The 16,696-nt window shown below is 43.2% G+C and overlaps 1 pseudogene across 1 annotated transcript in view; it reads left to right on the top strand.

The window, feature by feature from the left end:
* Positions 1-16,696, top strand: part of LOC147322409 (uncharacterized) — a 35,036-nt pseudogene that overhangs the window by 1,309 nt on the left and 17,031 nt on the right. The window contains exons 2-4 of the transcript XR_015131086.1: positions 1,500-1,605; positions 8,104-8,784; positions 11,909-12,449. The product of XR_015131086.1 is annotated as an uncharacterized LOC147322409 (transcript). The remainder of the gene's footprint in view (positions 1-1,499; positions 1,606-8,103; positions 8,785-11,908; positions 12,450-16,696) is intronic.

The following is a 16,696-nucleotide window of genomic DNA, read 5'->3' as shown; positions in this document are numbered from 1 at the left end:
GTTGATGAAAAGGTGCTGCTGGAATCTAAATGATTCCATGTAGATATCATAATGGGCATGACTTATCTGATAATTAAAGAAATTCACAAGGTTAAATTAGTTTGTCTTTTTCACAGAGACATTTGGAGCAAGCATATGATGAAGTATACTGGTTACAACGTAATATTTTTGAGGTAGAATATAATAAGTAGAAACCTATTAAAAAATGCCTGTAAAGCAATGCATATGTTTTGTGTCACCTTAGTTTTGGCCCTGTTTAACAAACACTTTGTTGAATTAGTAATAAAAATGAGGTTGTTTTGATAACTTTAATATTGATATAATGTTAGCTCTTAATTACTTAAAATAATACAAAAAATTATAAGAAAGTAATGAGAATGTTTTTATGTCAACCAGGAAACCTGAAACTGTTTTAAAAAAACTTTTCTGGCTTGAGTTTCCGATGCACCTAAAGGCACCGTGGCTTCTCTACTGGGTCCACACATGCCTCTTTTCCAATAGTTCCTAGTCAAGTCGACTCAATTCTTAACTCATTACAGTCGAGTACCAACTCAGTGTACTTAGGACCGTTACAGTAACACGGAGAAAAGTCCCATGACATAATTCGTATACATCAAAAACAACAGAACAATGGAGAACATTGAGACGGTGGTACTTGCTGCTGAACTGAGGGTAAGCATCTGCACCTCTGGACCACAGTGTTCGCATCGACTAGGTAAAAAATTAACTACCTGGTACCAGCTAATACCTGAATGCTGAAGGTTGAATCGAGCTGAGCCAAGTAGGTGGTAGTGGAAGGGGCTAATATTGGTCAGCAACAGCAATCTATTGTCAAGAGTAGATGCTGTAGCTGCAGTCAAGGGGAGGAAGATCTTTTCAAGCAGGATTTGTAAAAAGCATTTTGACAGTCACACAAAGATGGACAGCTTTTGTTCTGAGGGTTTGGAAAGAGTTTGTCTCTGTCAGTGTCTGCATTCACTTTGTTCCTCTAATAGAAAATCAATGTGCAGATGTTTATTCATGCACGGACTGCTTCTATTCATCCTGCAGCTGCTGGAACAAATTAATGGTCTAAAAGTTGCTTTGCTCAGGTCTTTGTTTGCTCTGCTTCCTTTTTCTTCTTCCAGGGATCAAATACAGACATTCATATAATAAATGTTGTTTTTATTCAAAAATACATATTTTAGTGCACATTAGAATGAGAGTTTTAGATGCCTACCCTAGCATAATAGGCCAGAACTAGTCATATCCCACAAAAGTGTATAAACCCAAATCCATCCTTTGAGACATGAGTTTAAGGCCCTGTCATAGTAAAAAGGCTGCTTAGAACCAATGTCACAGTTACTCCTGAAGTGTTACTTAATAAGAGAGTTACCCCACTTTGCAGTACAATGATTTCTACAAAGAGTCACAGAGTAAAATTTTTACTTTTAACATGTGAGACACTTTGACTCTTCAGTGCAGTGTGGAGCCTAACGAATATCTGCTTTGTGTCCCAGCTGATCAGCAGGAGGAGAAGAGTCTGACGGAGCAGCAGAGGAACATTTTCAGCCGTCTGGACTCAGCTGAGTCACTACAGAGGAAACAATGAGCTCAACACAGAAGGTGAGGAAAATATTGCTGTTACATTTTTTTTAAACTGATGTTAAAAGACAAAATAAAAGGTCACAGGACACTGAAACAAAGTCTTTAAAAATCAAGATTAAAATTAAAACCACACATTTTCATACATTGAATAATTTTTTTCAGTGAGCAGTATTCAGGACATTTCGTTTTGATAACAAGAACTGAGAGAGTTCTGAAGGCAGGAGGAATCTAACCCTGTATTATCAACGTATACCTAAGAAAGTGTAATTCCTTATCAGGATGTTCAAATAATGCTTTGAAATTATGTTTAGGATGACCAGATAAAGTAATTAAATCATGAACTGTCACGCTGTGTTAATAAATGTTACAAACAAATAAAAGAAAACATGGAAAGTAGGAGTTCAAGCAGAGCAGCCTCCTCCTGTTCACTGAGACATGGCTCACGGACCACACACCGGACTCTGTCATAAGTCTGGATGGCTTTCAACTGGTTAGAGCGGACCGGAATGCAATGGAGAGTGGTAAGAGGAGAGGTGGGGGACTAGCAATGTATGTCAATGAGAGATGGTGTAACTCGGAGCACATCACTGTGAAGGAACAGAGCTGTACCAAAGACATTGAACTGTTGGCAGTTAGCGTCCGGCCATACCACCTGGCCAGGGAATTTTCACACGTTATTGTGCTGACTGTTTACATCCCACCCTCGGCCGACGCTACAGCAGCCTGTGATTACATTCACTCCACTGTCTCTCAGCTACAGATGGCACATCCGCAGTCCCTCATTATTATTTCTGGGGACTTCAATCATGCCTCACTATCTGTCACTCTCCCAAACTTCTTCCAGTACGTTGACTGCCATACAAGGGACAGCAAATCCCTGGATCTATTGTTTGCCAACACAAAGCAGGCTTACAGTGCATCACCCCTCCCCCCGCTTGGCCACTAAGACCACAACCTGGTCCTTCTCCACCCCACCTACACTCCTATGGTGAAGAGGAACCCCCCCACGAAGAAAGTGATATGGGTGTGGTCTGAGGAATGCACTGAGGCCTTAAGAGACTGTTTTGAATGCACAGACTGGCAGGAACTCTGCAAGCCTCACGGTGAGGACATCGACGCCCTCACTCACTGCATCGCGGACTACATTTCTGTGTTGAGAACACTGTGCCTACCAAGAAGATACAGTGTTTCTCAAACAATAAACCGTGGGTCACCCGAGAACTGAAGGCCCTGCTGTACAAGAAGAAGAGTGCTTTCTGGTCGGGAGACAAGGAGGAACTTAAGAAAGTCCAAAAGGATCTTAAATACAAGATCCGAGAAGGCAAGGAGTGCTTCAGGAGGAAGATGGAAAACCAACTCCAACAGAAAAACGTCAGAGAAGTCTAAAGGAACATGAAACAAATCTCTGGACATTTCCAGGACAATGGAGGAGCCACAGTGTCTGCTGGCCGGGGGTGGGCTAACGACTTGAATCTAGGCGATTAGAGGATCATCAGGGGGTCCTTTTGTCCCTCTGTGGGGGGTCACTCCCACTAGGTTTATATCTGGGACTCTCCACCATTTGACCTTAGAACTGAAGAAGCTTCTCGGATGAGAGGTGAAACGTCTTCAAGCAACTTAAAGAAGTCCAGACACTTTTCTTTGCAAGCTCCTTTGACATTTGAATATGGCCCACTTATCACCTCTCCCACCCCCCAGGTTCCATTAACCCCCCTCCATTTGCCACCCCCCCCTCCGGGTGCAATGCCATTGTCACCTGAGCTCTCCTCTCACCACAACCCTGCTTCACCCCTATCCACACATCTATCCACAACAAAGCAAGCCCCACCCCCCCACTCCAGCCCAGCCTCACATCTACTTTACAGCTGATCAGGTGAGAAATCAGCTCAAGAGGACGAAGGCAAGGAAGTTCGCCTACCGTTCTGGATTTGGGGTGGATGACGCTGTCATCTACCTGGTACACCGATCCCTCTCTCACCTAGAGCAGGCGGGGAGCACTGTGAGGATCATGTTTTTTGACTTCTCCAGTGCTTTCAACACCATCCAACCCGCACTACTGAGAGGGAAGCTGGAGGGAGCCGGAGTAGGCAAACAGCTGACTGCATGGACCATCGACTACCTTACCAACAGACCACAGTATGTGAGGCTCCATGACTGTGTGTCCGAGGTGGTAATCTGCAGCACGGGGGCACCACAGGGCACGGTTCTCTCACCTTTCCTGTTCAGCCTTTACACTTCAGACTTCTGTTATAATTCGGACGATTGCCATATACGGAAGTTCTCAGATGATACAGCCATCATTGGATGCGTATCAGACGGGAATAATCAGGAATACAGGGGGGTCATCAGTGACTTTGTTGGCTGGTGTGAGACCAACGTACTCCAAATCAACGCCAGCAAGACAAAGGAGATGATCATAGACTTCAGGAGGAAGTCCCCCCCCTGCAACACCGGTGAACATCCAAGGGAAAGACATTGAGATAGTGGACTCTTATAAGTAACTGGGTGTTCACCTCAACAATAAACTGGACTGGACTACAAATACAGACGTCCTGTATAAGAAGGGCCAGAGTCGACTCCACCTGTTGAGGAGACTGAGGTCCTTCGGAGTCTGCAGGACTCTGTTAAGGACATTCTATGACACTGTGGTAGCATCTGCCCTTTTCTATGCAGTGGCCTGCTGGGGGAGTGGATGCACGGACAGGGACAGAAGCAGGATTGACAAACTGGTGCGGAGGTCTAGCTCCATGCTGGGATGTCCCCTGGAGTCTGTGGAGATGGTCGGTGAGGGGAGGATGTTAGTAAAGCTGACATCCATCATGAACAACCCACATCACCCACTGCATGAGTATGTGAGTGGGCTGAGCAGCTCCTTTAGTCAGAGACTGAAACACCCTTGCTGCAGGAAGGAGCGCTTTCGCAGATCATTCATCCCAACAGCAGTTAGACTCTATAACTCCTCAATCACGATGTCATGAGTCAGTGGACACTGTGAACATCCACGGTCACCACTTCATGCATAATGGACCTTCCATGACCTTCCAAGCTATATAGTTTGTCTTCCATATTTCCAACTATATCCATAATTACATACTGTGTATGCTACCATTGTATATAGTGTATTATCTTAGTTTTTTTCATTGATTGTACTCAATTGTATTTTTGTATTTCCTTCTGATATCTGTACCTGAGCTGAGGTGACGCAAAAATTTCCCCATTGTGGGATCAATAATAATAATAATAATAATGATAATAATGGATTGGATTTATATAGCGCTTTTCAAGGCACCCAAAGCGCTTTACAATACCACTATTCATTCACTCTCACATTCACACACTGGTGGAGGCAGCTACAGTTGTAGCCACAGCTGCCCTGGGGCAGACTGACAGAAGTGAGGCTGCCATATCGCGCCATCGGCCCCTCTGGCCAACACCAGTAGGCAAGCAGGGTAAAGTGTCTTGCCCAAGGACACAACGACCAGGACAGAGAGCCCAGGGATCGAACCGGCGACCTTCCGGTTACAGATACGATTCCCAACCCCCTGAGCCACGGTCGCCAAGTCTTATCTTATCTCTTAAAAGTATAGACCTGCTACATATTTAGTGCCATTCTGAGTTAATATTAACATTTGTGTATAAGGACTCATTGAGTTACTTTTAAAAAAATCAAATGGCTTATTGGCTATTTTTGATCTAAGATATATATTTTCAATTTTTTGAGCAATATAAAAGATGGACTAATCCATTGTGATGCGACCCTTTGAATTTGACCTCCACATTTTGAAGCATCAGCCACAATTATCTCCAAGTAAGGAAATGGGATGTTTACACTGAGCATACTTGTCATAATTACTGAAATATTTGATGATGTCATGTTCAGAATTTGTATATGCAGATATTTTGAAGAACATCTGCTTGCTTTACTTCTGAGAAACTCTGCCTATCTAAGATGCCCTTTTTATATTCAGTCATGTTAAGATAATTGTCTAAGACCCCTCGAGTGGCCTCTAGAAGAACTGCAGGATTTGGCACTTCTGTGCCAGCTTCAATTTTCAGCCCATTAAGTTTTGTCTTGGTTTGCACTCGCACTTGGTGGGATTTCATGTGCTACTACCACATACTAAACATTTCTACATATTAAACAAATATCTAGGACTGCCTTCTTCCACTTGTACAATATTCCTAAAATTAGAAATATGTTGTCTCAGAGTGAGACTGAAAAACTAGTACATGCATTTGTTACTTCTTTGTTGCACTTTTGTAATTCATTATTATCAGGATGTCCTTAAAACTCCCTTAAAAGCCTTCAGTTAATCCAAAATGCTGCAGCAAGAGTACTGACAGGGACTAGAAAGACAGAGCATATTTCTCCTGTTTTGGCTTCCCTTTATTGGCTTCCTGTTAAATCCAGAATTGAATTCAAAATCCTGCTCCTCACATACAAGGTCTTAAATAATCAGGCCCCATCTTATCTTAATGACCTTGTAGTACCATATCACCCTATTAGAGCACTTCGCTCTCGCTCTGCAGGCCGTCAGGTTCTCATGTTGTTGCTAAGGATTGTCTTATTGCACTGGAGTCACACTGGGTTAAATATTTACACTTGGGTTTTAAGGGGTATTTATTATTTTCTTCATTATTTTATTTACGGGTTGTACGGAAGCCCCAAATGCAATTTCATTGTTCTCTGACAATGACAATAAATAAATAAATACTAAAATACTAAAATACTAAAAATACTACTTGTTGTTCCTAGAGTATTTAAAAGTAGAATGGGAGGCAGAGCCTTCAGTTTTCAGGCCCCTCTTCTGTGGAACCAGCTTCCAGTTTGGATTCAGGAGACAGACACTATCTCTACTTTCAAGATTAGGCTTCAAACTTTCCTAGTTATGCTGCAATAGACGTAGGCTGCCGGGGATTCCCATGATGCATCAAGTTTTTCTTCTTCAGTCACCTTTTTCATTCACTATGTGTTAATAGACCTCTCTGCATTGAGTCATATTCCAATAAATAAATAAATTATTATCAATCTCTGTCTCTCTTTCACAGCATGCATTTCGTCCTGTCTCTCACAGGTGGTTCTCCTGGAGGTTTCTTCCTGTTTAAAGACAGTTTTTCCTTCACCTGTCACCAACGTGCTTGCCCATAGGGAGTCATATGATTGTTAGGTTTTCGGGGGGGGGGGGTTGTATTACTGCAGGGTCTACCTTACAATATAAAGCACCTTGAGGTGGCTGTTGTTGTGATTTGGCGCTGTGTAAATAAAATTGAAATAAATGGAACTAAAAATTGATCTGCTTGAAATTCTCTTTTCTATTAAGCAGCCTTGTTGCTAACATGACTGCATATTGTTGTTGTTGTTACTATATTTCAAACATGTAAACAATATATAGGTACATTTAGTAAAGAAAATAAGAGAGAGAAAAAATACTACATAAAAGTCAATATATTTCAATATAGCTACCATTCTGATTCCTTTACATGTTCAAAGGGAGTGGGAAGAAGTACACACTTATTTAATCCCACCCCTTTGCCATAAGTTATCAGTTAATATTTAGTCAGCTTAAATAGTGAACAGATTTCTGATATAATATATACTCTAATATCACATCATGACATTTTTTTAAATAGAGACATTCACTTAATTTCAATATTTTTCCCTTTCTTTATAGTTCGAGAAGATCATATTTTTATAACTCTTTTTGAACTGGTTTATGTTCGGACATGGCTTTAATTCCATATTCAAACTGTTCCACAGTTTCACTCCATGCACGGAAACACAAAAGCTTTTTCTTGTAGTACGTACCTTCCCTGTTTCGAAGTTACAAAAAACCCTTAAATAATAACTTCCTTCTTTCAAAAAAAACATGCTCTGAATATTATGTGGCAGTTCTTTATTTTTTGCTTTGAATAGACTTTGTGCTGTTTGGAATTTCACTAGATCGTCAACTTTCAATATTTCAGACTGCAAGAATAGTGAGTTTGTATGTTCCTGTAACCTGCATTGTGGATGATTTGAGCTGCTTTTTTTTTTTTGCTTTTTTTTTTTTTTTAAGAGTAAAAAGTGAATGTAGTGTGGTTATATAGTTGTTGCCCCAGGCCTCTGCACAATAGCTTAAGTATGGTGAAACCGGTGAACAGTAGCGAATATGAAGTGATGTTCTGTCTAATACCTGCTTTAGCTTGTTTATTATTGCAATGCTTTGTGATACTTTGTAATGAATATATCTTACGTGAGCTCTCCAGTTAAGTTTTTCATCTATTATTACCCCCAGAAATTTATTCGCACTGACTCTTTCAATATCAACACCCTTTATATGAATCTTAGCATTTGTATTTAAACTACTATTTCCAAATAACATATGTTTAGATTTATTCAAATGTAATTATAATTTCTTTTTATCAAGCCTTCGTGCTGTTTCATCCTCGGATTTTAAACTAGTATTAATTTACGGCTCATTTTGTTCCACGACTGCATTTCACTCATTGCCTCTGTTTGTATCTCTGTCATTGCAGGACCAACATGGAGCAGGAGGTCCGAGCACTCAGGAGGCCGACAAGCCTCAAAGAAGAAAGGGAGAGAAAAAATACACCTGTGACGAGTGTGGGAAGGCTTTTACTCGGCCTGGAAACTTAAAAACACACCAACTCATCCACAGTGGTGTTAAAGCATTCAATTGTGACTTGTGTGGAAAGTCTTTTACTCAAAAGAGTGCCCTAAAAACTCATCAAAGCCTCCACAGTGGAATTAAAGCACACACCTGTGATCAGTGTGGGAAAAGTTTCACATGGAAACAAGGCTTAGAAAGGCATAAGCTCATCCACAGTGGAGTTAAAGCATACACTTGTGATCAGTGTGATAGAAGTTTTACTCAAGGTAGCCACTTAAGGATTCATCAAGTTTCCCACTCAGGAATTAAAGCATACAGCTGTGACATCTGTGGGAGAACCTTCAGCCATATAGAGAATCGAAACAAACACCAGCGGATTCACACGGGACAGGATGTGTACTGCTGTGATCAGTGTGGCAAACGATTTGTAGCATACAAACATTTACAAATCCACAAATTTTCTCACACTGATGAGAGACCCTATAAGTGTGACCTGTGTGATAAAGCTTTTAACGCTCCATATTCCCTGAAAGCACACCAACAGATCCACACCAGAAAGAGACTCTTCAAGTGCAGTTACTGTGAGGTATGTATTTGTATTCTCCTCTCCTCCTCTCCTTTCGATGCGACAGAGTATCTAATCAATTCAGGTTATTTTTTTGTCACCAATGTATCATCCACAGTTTTCATGATGTCGTTTTCAAAGTTTGTGTGATGGTAGACACTGATAACTGCTTGAAAAGTTTTAGTTTTGTAAAAATTGGGTCATGGTCACAACGAACATGAAAACCAGTGAAAACTTTAAATTGTGCACAATTTGTATTATCCACAATACTAGGCCTTGGAGGACATGAGCGTCTAGGTTGGCTAAGCATTTGAACTTGACCTTCATTCTTTGTGCCTAGGGTTAAAGTTTCAAGAAACTATATTGAGTATTATATCACATGCTAGGGCATGGAGAGAGCTGTACATCACACTTTCTTTTCTTTTTTTTATATGAAAACCCTTCGCTATGATTTGCTACCTTATCATGGTGAAGGGTTTTGTGTGTCCTGGAGATCCCAGGTGCTATGTTGGTAGAGTCTCCCATGGCAAATTGGTCCTTGACTGAGGGACAGGCAAAGAGTGATTCAAAAAACCTGTGTGAAAGAAAAATCTAGGGAACAGTTCACCTTGCCCTGGGATAGGGTTACCGGGGCATCACCCTGGCCGAGGCCTGGGGAGGGTACCTGAGGGTTAGCACCTGGCGTCCAAGCCTTAGTTCAGGGGTGGCCAACTCCAGGTCTTGAGAGCTGGTGTCCTGCAGGTTTTAGATAACACCCTGGGTCAACACACCTAAATCAAATGATTAGTTCATTACCAGGCCTCTGGAGAACTTCAAGAAATGTTGAGGAGGTAATTTAGCCATTTAAATCAGCTGTGATGGATCAAGGACACATCTAAAACCTGCAGGACACCGGCTCTCGAGGCCTTGAGTTGGCCACCCCTGCCTTAGTTGCTGGGACCCAACAGGCCACAGCTCAAAGAACGGCCCACCACCTGCAGGAGGCACCACACTGCATTTGGGTTTAGTGCACTCTGGTGGACTGATCCCCGGCTGCCCAGGCTAGTGATTGGGACATTGAACAACACCTCTCTGGTTATAAAGGAGCCTTAGTTATTGCATTTGGTTCAGAGGTACCAGCTACATACAGTCAGGCTCATCTGAACGTGAGGCTTGGGCTTGGAACCAGTCTGGATTTGCCCTTTGTGTGAGGTGTCGGCCTTGGCTGGGTACCTTAGTATCCCTTCGGGTTGCTGCCGGTATGGTGGAGTTTCTCCAGAATGAGAGGGTTTGTTCCCTATTCCTTTGTCACTGAATAGGTCCCGACAGTCGTCTGTGCTTATGGGCCGATTGGCAGCTTCAAGCATGGGTGTCGAACTCCAGGGTTTGAGGGCTGGTGCCCTGCAGGTTTTCCATAACATGAATTATGTGATTACCGTATTTTCTGCACTATAAGTCAGACTTACAATTCTTTTTAATTTTCTCAAAAATCGCCAGTGCGTCTTATAATCCGGTGTACTTTATGTATGAATTCCGGCTGTGTTTACTGTTACGGTAAACACTTCAAGACATGTTGAAGTAATTTAGCCATTGAAATCAGCTGTCTTGTATCAAGAACACATCTAAAACCTGCAGGACACCACCCATCGAGCCCTGGATTTCGACAACTGTGGTTTAAAGTGTTCAGCCTTCTTGGAGTCCGTGGTTGGGGTGCTTGAGGGTGCTCCCCCTGTGGACTCATCCTATTGGGAGACTGGAAGTTTTTACAGCTTGGCAAAAGTCTTGAGCCAATACTTCTCCAATTATATGGTAAAGATAATAAAATACACAATTTTAGTATGTAATGCATCAAGGTCCTAGGTCAAAGGTCAAGGTGACACAAAATAGTAAGAAGCTTTTGCTTTAGTTTCCAATGTGTCATCTGCAGTGATGGGAATAACGGCGTTACAAGCAGAAAAAGAGAGAGTGAGTTTTGAGTCGTGAGAGATTTGTGATGTTTAGCGTGTTTGGAGTGTGTAGTTAATGTGTTGAATTGTGTAGTTAGTGTGTAGTGTTGTGGATAGTTTTGTGTTGTGTGTCAGAACAATGAGGTGACTACTGTCTCCAGGTAGAAACAGGAGTGATACACCTGCTGTCAGACCTGCAGGTATCAGGCTGTGATGTTTCCTTTATAGTGGACAGAAATTTTTGGAGTGGCACAAATAATTTGTGTGGCATCTTATTGAAGAACAGCTGATTGTTCTGTAAATAGTTTGAAGTGGTTATTTAAAAAATCAAGATAAAAGGTAAATGGATGCAAATAACTTTGTTGTTTGCAAAACTTGTGCGTATGATTTTAAAATTGACAATTTATATTTGCATTTAAAGTTATGAAATATGATTCATTAAACATGTTTGTGGTTGTTACAGTAAAAAATCACTTTTTCTACTCTGATTTTATGTTTTTTGTCTGATTTTTGATCAGTTGTGTTAATACAGTAAGTCAAAATGAAAACATAACTGTAAATTCAGACACGTGAGGTTGTGCTGAAAAGGATGATACCAAACAAGGCAAAGTTTTTCAAGGTGAAATGTGGAGGTAAAATCAAAAGTTAGAAAAAATGGCCAATTATACCCTGGACCCCAGAGGGTTAAACGTTTTTTTGTTTGTTTGTTTAAGTAATGCAATAGTTACTTTTCAAGTAATTAATTACTTTTAGAATATTGTAACTCAGTTACTAACTCAGTTACTTTTTTGAAGAAGTAACTAGTAACTATAATTAATTACTTTTTCAAAGTAATTTGCCCAACACTGTTCATCTGCCAGCTTTAAAGCACTATATTAGTCTTCATTCTTTATTTAGTGAGTCAAACAAAATTCTGTTCTGGATACAAATTTGGGGTAACATTAAGTTAAGCGCGTGTGCCTCTTGAATATGACGTGCTTATACTTTTTTGTATAATTTTAGTTATAGTAGTTCAGTAAGGTAAGTGCTATGATCCAAATCAGGGGTGTCAAACTCCCCTGATTTGGATCAAGGACACATCTAAGGCCTGGAGTTCGACACCTGCGCTCTAAACAGTAAAATGTAATTGGACATCTGCAGAGATGCTCTTTATTTCAGGCAACGTTGAGGATAAAAATGTTGAAGTGACTGACTGACACTGTGTTTGTGTCTTTGTTTAGAAGCAGAGCGACACAGATGGATGCAGTTCTCAACTCTGTCGTTGCTGTGGTGGCGGGAAAGAATTTTTTTGTGACTTTTGTGGAAAAATGTTCAGTCAGCAAACAAGCCTCAAAACACACCAGCGAAGACACACTAGACACAAACTGAACTACTGCAACAAATGTGGGAAAGGCTTCCCCACTCCAAGTACATTAAAACGCCATGAACTCATTCACAGTGGGGTTAAAAAGCACCTCTGTGATCAGTGTGGGTCATCGTTCATCAGTACAAGTCAGCTTAAAAGGCACAAGCGAGTCCACACAGGAGAGAAACCATACAAGTGCAGACACTGTGACAAAAGCTTCTCACATTCAGGTAATCGTAACCTTCATGAAGCTACACATTAAAAAAAGAACTATAGCTGTGACCAGTGTGACAAGAGCTTCAGGAATCTCATGTGGCAAATGAACGGTTTCACTGTTACCAGTGTGCTAAAACATTCACTTCATATTCTGCTCTCTGCAAACATCTGCAGGATCATGAAGGGCTGAAATCATTCCCATCACTGGATCACAGTGAATCAGAAGAGAGAGAAAGAACAGAGACTGAGAACCCTTGAGATCAGGCTCCACAGAGTTCAGATAGAATCTCCTCCTCCCCCTTTTGTGAGTGTGGACGCTTCCTGTCTTTGCTCTTTAAATGCTTTGCTTCTTTTATTGATTTTTATTGATTTTTATGCTGGTTTTTCCCTTTTTTCCGTATGAGCTTACCTGCGATAGCTTCTGGAAACTTATAGATCATTAGGACTAAAGCGTTCTTAACAGAAACAGCAACATTTTTATAGTTACCGTATCTTCAGCGCTCCGTGTGTCTGTGGCCTAGACACAGCTAAAGCCTGATTACAGCGTCTGGGCACCGAACAGCCTCAATAGCCTGGAAAGGTGCTAACCGCATTATAATAAATCCTCAAGCGATAATCCCCCCCCTTATGCGCGTCTTAAAACCAAGACACAAATCATGTCTCAAGAAAGGGGGAGGACGTATCACAGGCAGGGCACAGCGAGCTGAAATCTCTGAAACCGACTGGCCTTCACTTCCTGCGAGACAGAGAAGCTCTTCTACCCCTGTATACGGGAGGAAACAGGACTGGACAACCGTGAATAGGATGGTTAACAACAAACCTCCAAAACAACTGAATGTGAAACTGCAGAACAGATTTGCTCCACTATCAAAGGACCCTGGATCTATATCGGACAACCATCCATCTAAAAGCAGCGAAGTAAGGTCTGAAAATCTGTTGAAAAGTAGAAGACCACAGGGAAAGCTAAAGGCTAGGCCTGAAACTCTGATTGTGGGTGACTCTGCCGTAAAGGATGTATAAAGCATGTGCAGTAAGAACTCTTAAGTCCTCTGCTTTCCTAAGGATATGGTCAACAACCTGAAGGAGAGAATTCTTCAAATTGCAGTTGAATATCCAACTGTGACAAACATTGTTCTGATGAGGCAGCTATGAATGAAAATGTTCTGCTCGTCACATTTTACGCTTTCTAAACTGTTCTGCTTCAGTGTTCATGTCGAGTGGTTCGCTTTGTTCTAGCAGTTGAATGAAGAAATCTTTTGTCGTGTTATCAAGTTTTTATTGAATGTATTTAAAAACGTGTTCTGCAGATGTTTTCTTGTTAAGGTTGTTGGTGTTGTGAAATTCTGCAACAATTAAATAAAAGTTTAAAATGTTAAATTAAGAAACAGTTTGAGCCTTGATTTCACTTCCTGTATTTCAGAGTAAAGACTGAAGTGACAGTCAACCTGATGTAACAGCCAAGAAAGGTTTAGTTTGTCTATGAACAGTGAACACCTGTGTGGATCAACGCGCTTGTTTTCAAAAGGTTTCTCCAGGCATGGAGAAGATCCAGGCCCCAGACATCCAGAGGCCCCAGAGTGTGAGAGCCCAAGGAGGACCACTGGAGGGGCATCCGTGCCACCCTCTGGGAAGAGCTGAGGATTCCCAGACGAGGGGTCACCCAGCGGCCACAGAAGCCAGAAGGGGCTGCAGTAGCATGCCCGCCAGCTCTGCCGGCATCCAGCTGTGCCAGAGTAAACCTTTTTTTGTTTTGTTTTGGTTTTTTTTTAGCCTGTCCCGTTTGGCTCTTTTGCCATCAGAATTGTTGTCTAAAGGCAAAGAAAGATGCCCAACGGATTTACTTTACCAAACTGACCATCCCAGCCTTGCCGTAATGGTCCATTTGATTCACCTTTTATTGTTTATTTTATTTTCACTTACTGAATACGGGACAGACTTGACTGGGGGAAAGAAGGGGAGAAAGAAAGAAGGAAAGAGAAACAGCTGAGAAGAGGGACGGGGGAGAAGGGCAAAAGACAAAAACCAACAGAACGGGCAGAGAAAAAAAAATGCTGTTACACCCCGGCCTAGGCAACCGGGGTGCAACGTAGAAAAATAAAAATAAGGCAAAAACACACGAGAAAAAACTAATACGGGCTTCCACAAAAATAATCCCAAGACGAGATTTAAAGCAAGATACGACATTTATTTACATCACCAAACACAAGACGTCAAACTATTTACAACGGGGGGAAGATCGCGACCATGACACACTGAAACACAGGGTTTAAATACCTAGAGGGAGCAATCAGGAAAATGGACAACAAGAGGGAAACACAGCTGGGGCAACTCAGAACTGACGAGACAGGGAAACGTAAACTGAAAAGACTAAGATAACACAGACTTTCAAAGTAAAACAGGAAACACATGACAGTCACGCAAAAACAAAACACTGACAACACCGAAACGTAACATTTCCCCCCACCCAAAAATCAAACATGTAACCCCAAGTGAAATGTTTGATCAAAAGCGGATGAAGGCTGGTGGAGGCTGGAGCGGTCCCACGGACCCTCCAGCAGACGACGAAGGCTGGAGCGGTCCCCCGGACCCTCCAGCGAAGACGGATCAAGTCTGGAGCGAAGGCAGACGAAGCTGATGACGGCTGGAGCGGCCCCACCGACCCTCCAGCGGACGACGAAGGCTGGAGCGGTCCCACGGACCATCCAGCGAAGGCGGATGAAGGCTGGAGTGGTCCCTCGGACCCTTCAGCGAAGGCGAATGAAGGCTGGAGCGGGCTGGAGCGGTCCCATGAACCCCCAGCAAACGACGAAGGCTGGAGCGGTGCCTCGGACCCTCCAGCGAAGGCAGACGAAGGCTGGAGCGGTCCCTCGGACCCTCCAGCGAAGACAGACGGCTGAAGCGGTCCCTCCCTCGGACCCTCCAGCGACGGCAGACGGCTGAAGCGGTCCTCGGACCCCTCAGCGATTGGACGAGCCCCCATATGTTACACCCCGGCCTAGGCAACCGGGGTGCAACGTAGAAAAATAAAAATAAGGCAAAAACACACGAGAAAAAACTAATACGGGCTTCCACAAAAATAATCCCAAGACGAGATTTAAAGCAAGATACGACATTTATTTACATCACCAAACACAAGACGTCAAACTATTTACAACGGGGGGAAGATCGCGACCATGACACACTGAAACACAGGGTTTAAATACCTAGAGGGAGCAATCAGGAAAATGGACAACAAGAGGGAAACACAGCTGGGGCAACTCAGAACTGACGAGACAGGGAAACGTAAACTGAAAAGACTAAGATAACACAGACTTTCAAAGTAAAACAGGAAACACATGACAGTCACGCAAAAACAAAACACTGACAACACCGAAACGTAACAATGCATATATCAATCACCTGGATCACCTGCTGAGAAAGAAAAAAGAAAGCAAGCAGAAGAGAACAAGAGTAATAGAATAAACAACATCACAATGATATATGGGAATATGACAGTAAATACTAAATGTTAAACATTATTGTGCAGCACATAAGATCAACAGAACACAGTGTGCTTTGAGGTAGGAGCCAAAAAGGGTGTAGTTTGTGGGTGTGATCACCCGTGTGTACACCTGTGAGCATGGATTTTTTGTTTTTTAAAAGGTTCCTTCATGTAATAATCTGCTAGAGGGTGTGGGGGGACCACAGCCCCGTCCTCCAGGGCGTGAAGCAGGTGTGGAGGAGATCAAAACTCCAGACATCCAGAGGCCCCCAGAACACAAGAGACCAAGAAAGACCAACAGAGGGGCAGCCGCGCCACTGTCCCAGTAAGAGCTGAGGAGAGTCCCAGATGAGGGCTCACTCAGCAGCCGCGGAGCAGAAGCCAGGGGGAGTTGCAGTGACGAGCCCGTGAGCTCCGCCGGCAGCCAGCTGCGCCTGAGTGACCGAGCCCCAGGCCGAGAGGCCGGGGGCACCCCACCTCCGAAGTGGCCCAAGCGAGCCCCAGGCTCCAGGCCCCGATAAGCGGCCGCCAAGGAGTGAGCCGGTGTGTACCTGGACGCCCATCCCCGGACACAAAGAACCACCAACGCACCGATGTCTGAGGGGGTCCGCCACTGGCAGGGGAAGTGGTGGTAGGGGGAGATAGGCCTCCAAACCTTGGAGGGCCTGAGATGTCCCCAGAGAGGTGGCGCCTGACACCCAACCTGACATATAGACACAGACATACAGGCACACACAGACACAAACATCCATTCCCACCCTCATGCTCTCATATGCACTTACTCCACACTCAACCAACGTGGAGACAGACATAAAGAGACGCTGTATACACGATCACGCTCCCCAAGCGTACTCTACAAACCGGGTCTAGGTGCCCCCGCCCCTGGAGGGGGGAACTGCACCCAGACCCAGGTGGTGTTTCCCTTTTCCCTGCGGTGGGGGGAGGCAGACCGCCCCAACTCCGCAG

Source organism: Aulonocara sp. 'chitande type north' Nkhata Bay, linkage group LG9 (genome assembly GCF_057382095.1).
Source record: "Aulonocara sp. 'chitande type north' Nkhata Bay isolate Kocher_YH1m ecotype deep benthic linkage group LG9, A_spYH_male_GT1.1, whole genome shotgun sequence".
NCBI lineage: Eukaryota > Metazoa > Chordata > Actinopteri > Cichliformes > Cichlidae > Aulonocara > Aulonocara sp. 'chitande type north' Nkhata Bay.
This window is presented reverse-complemented; position numbering and strand designations above follow the sequence as displayed.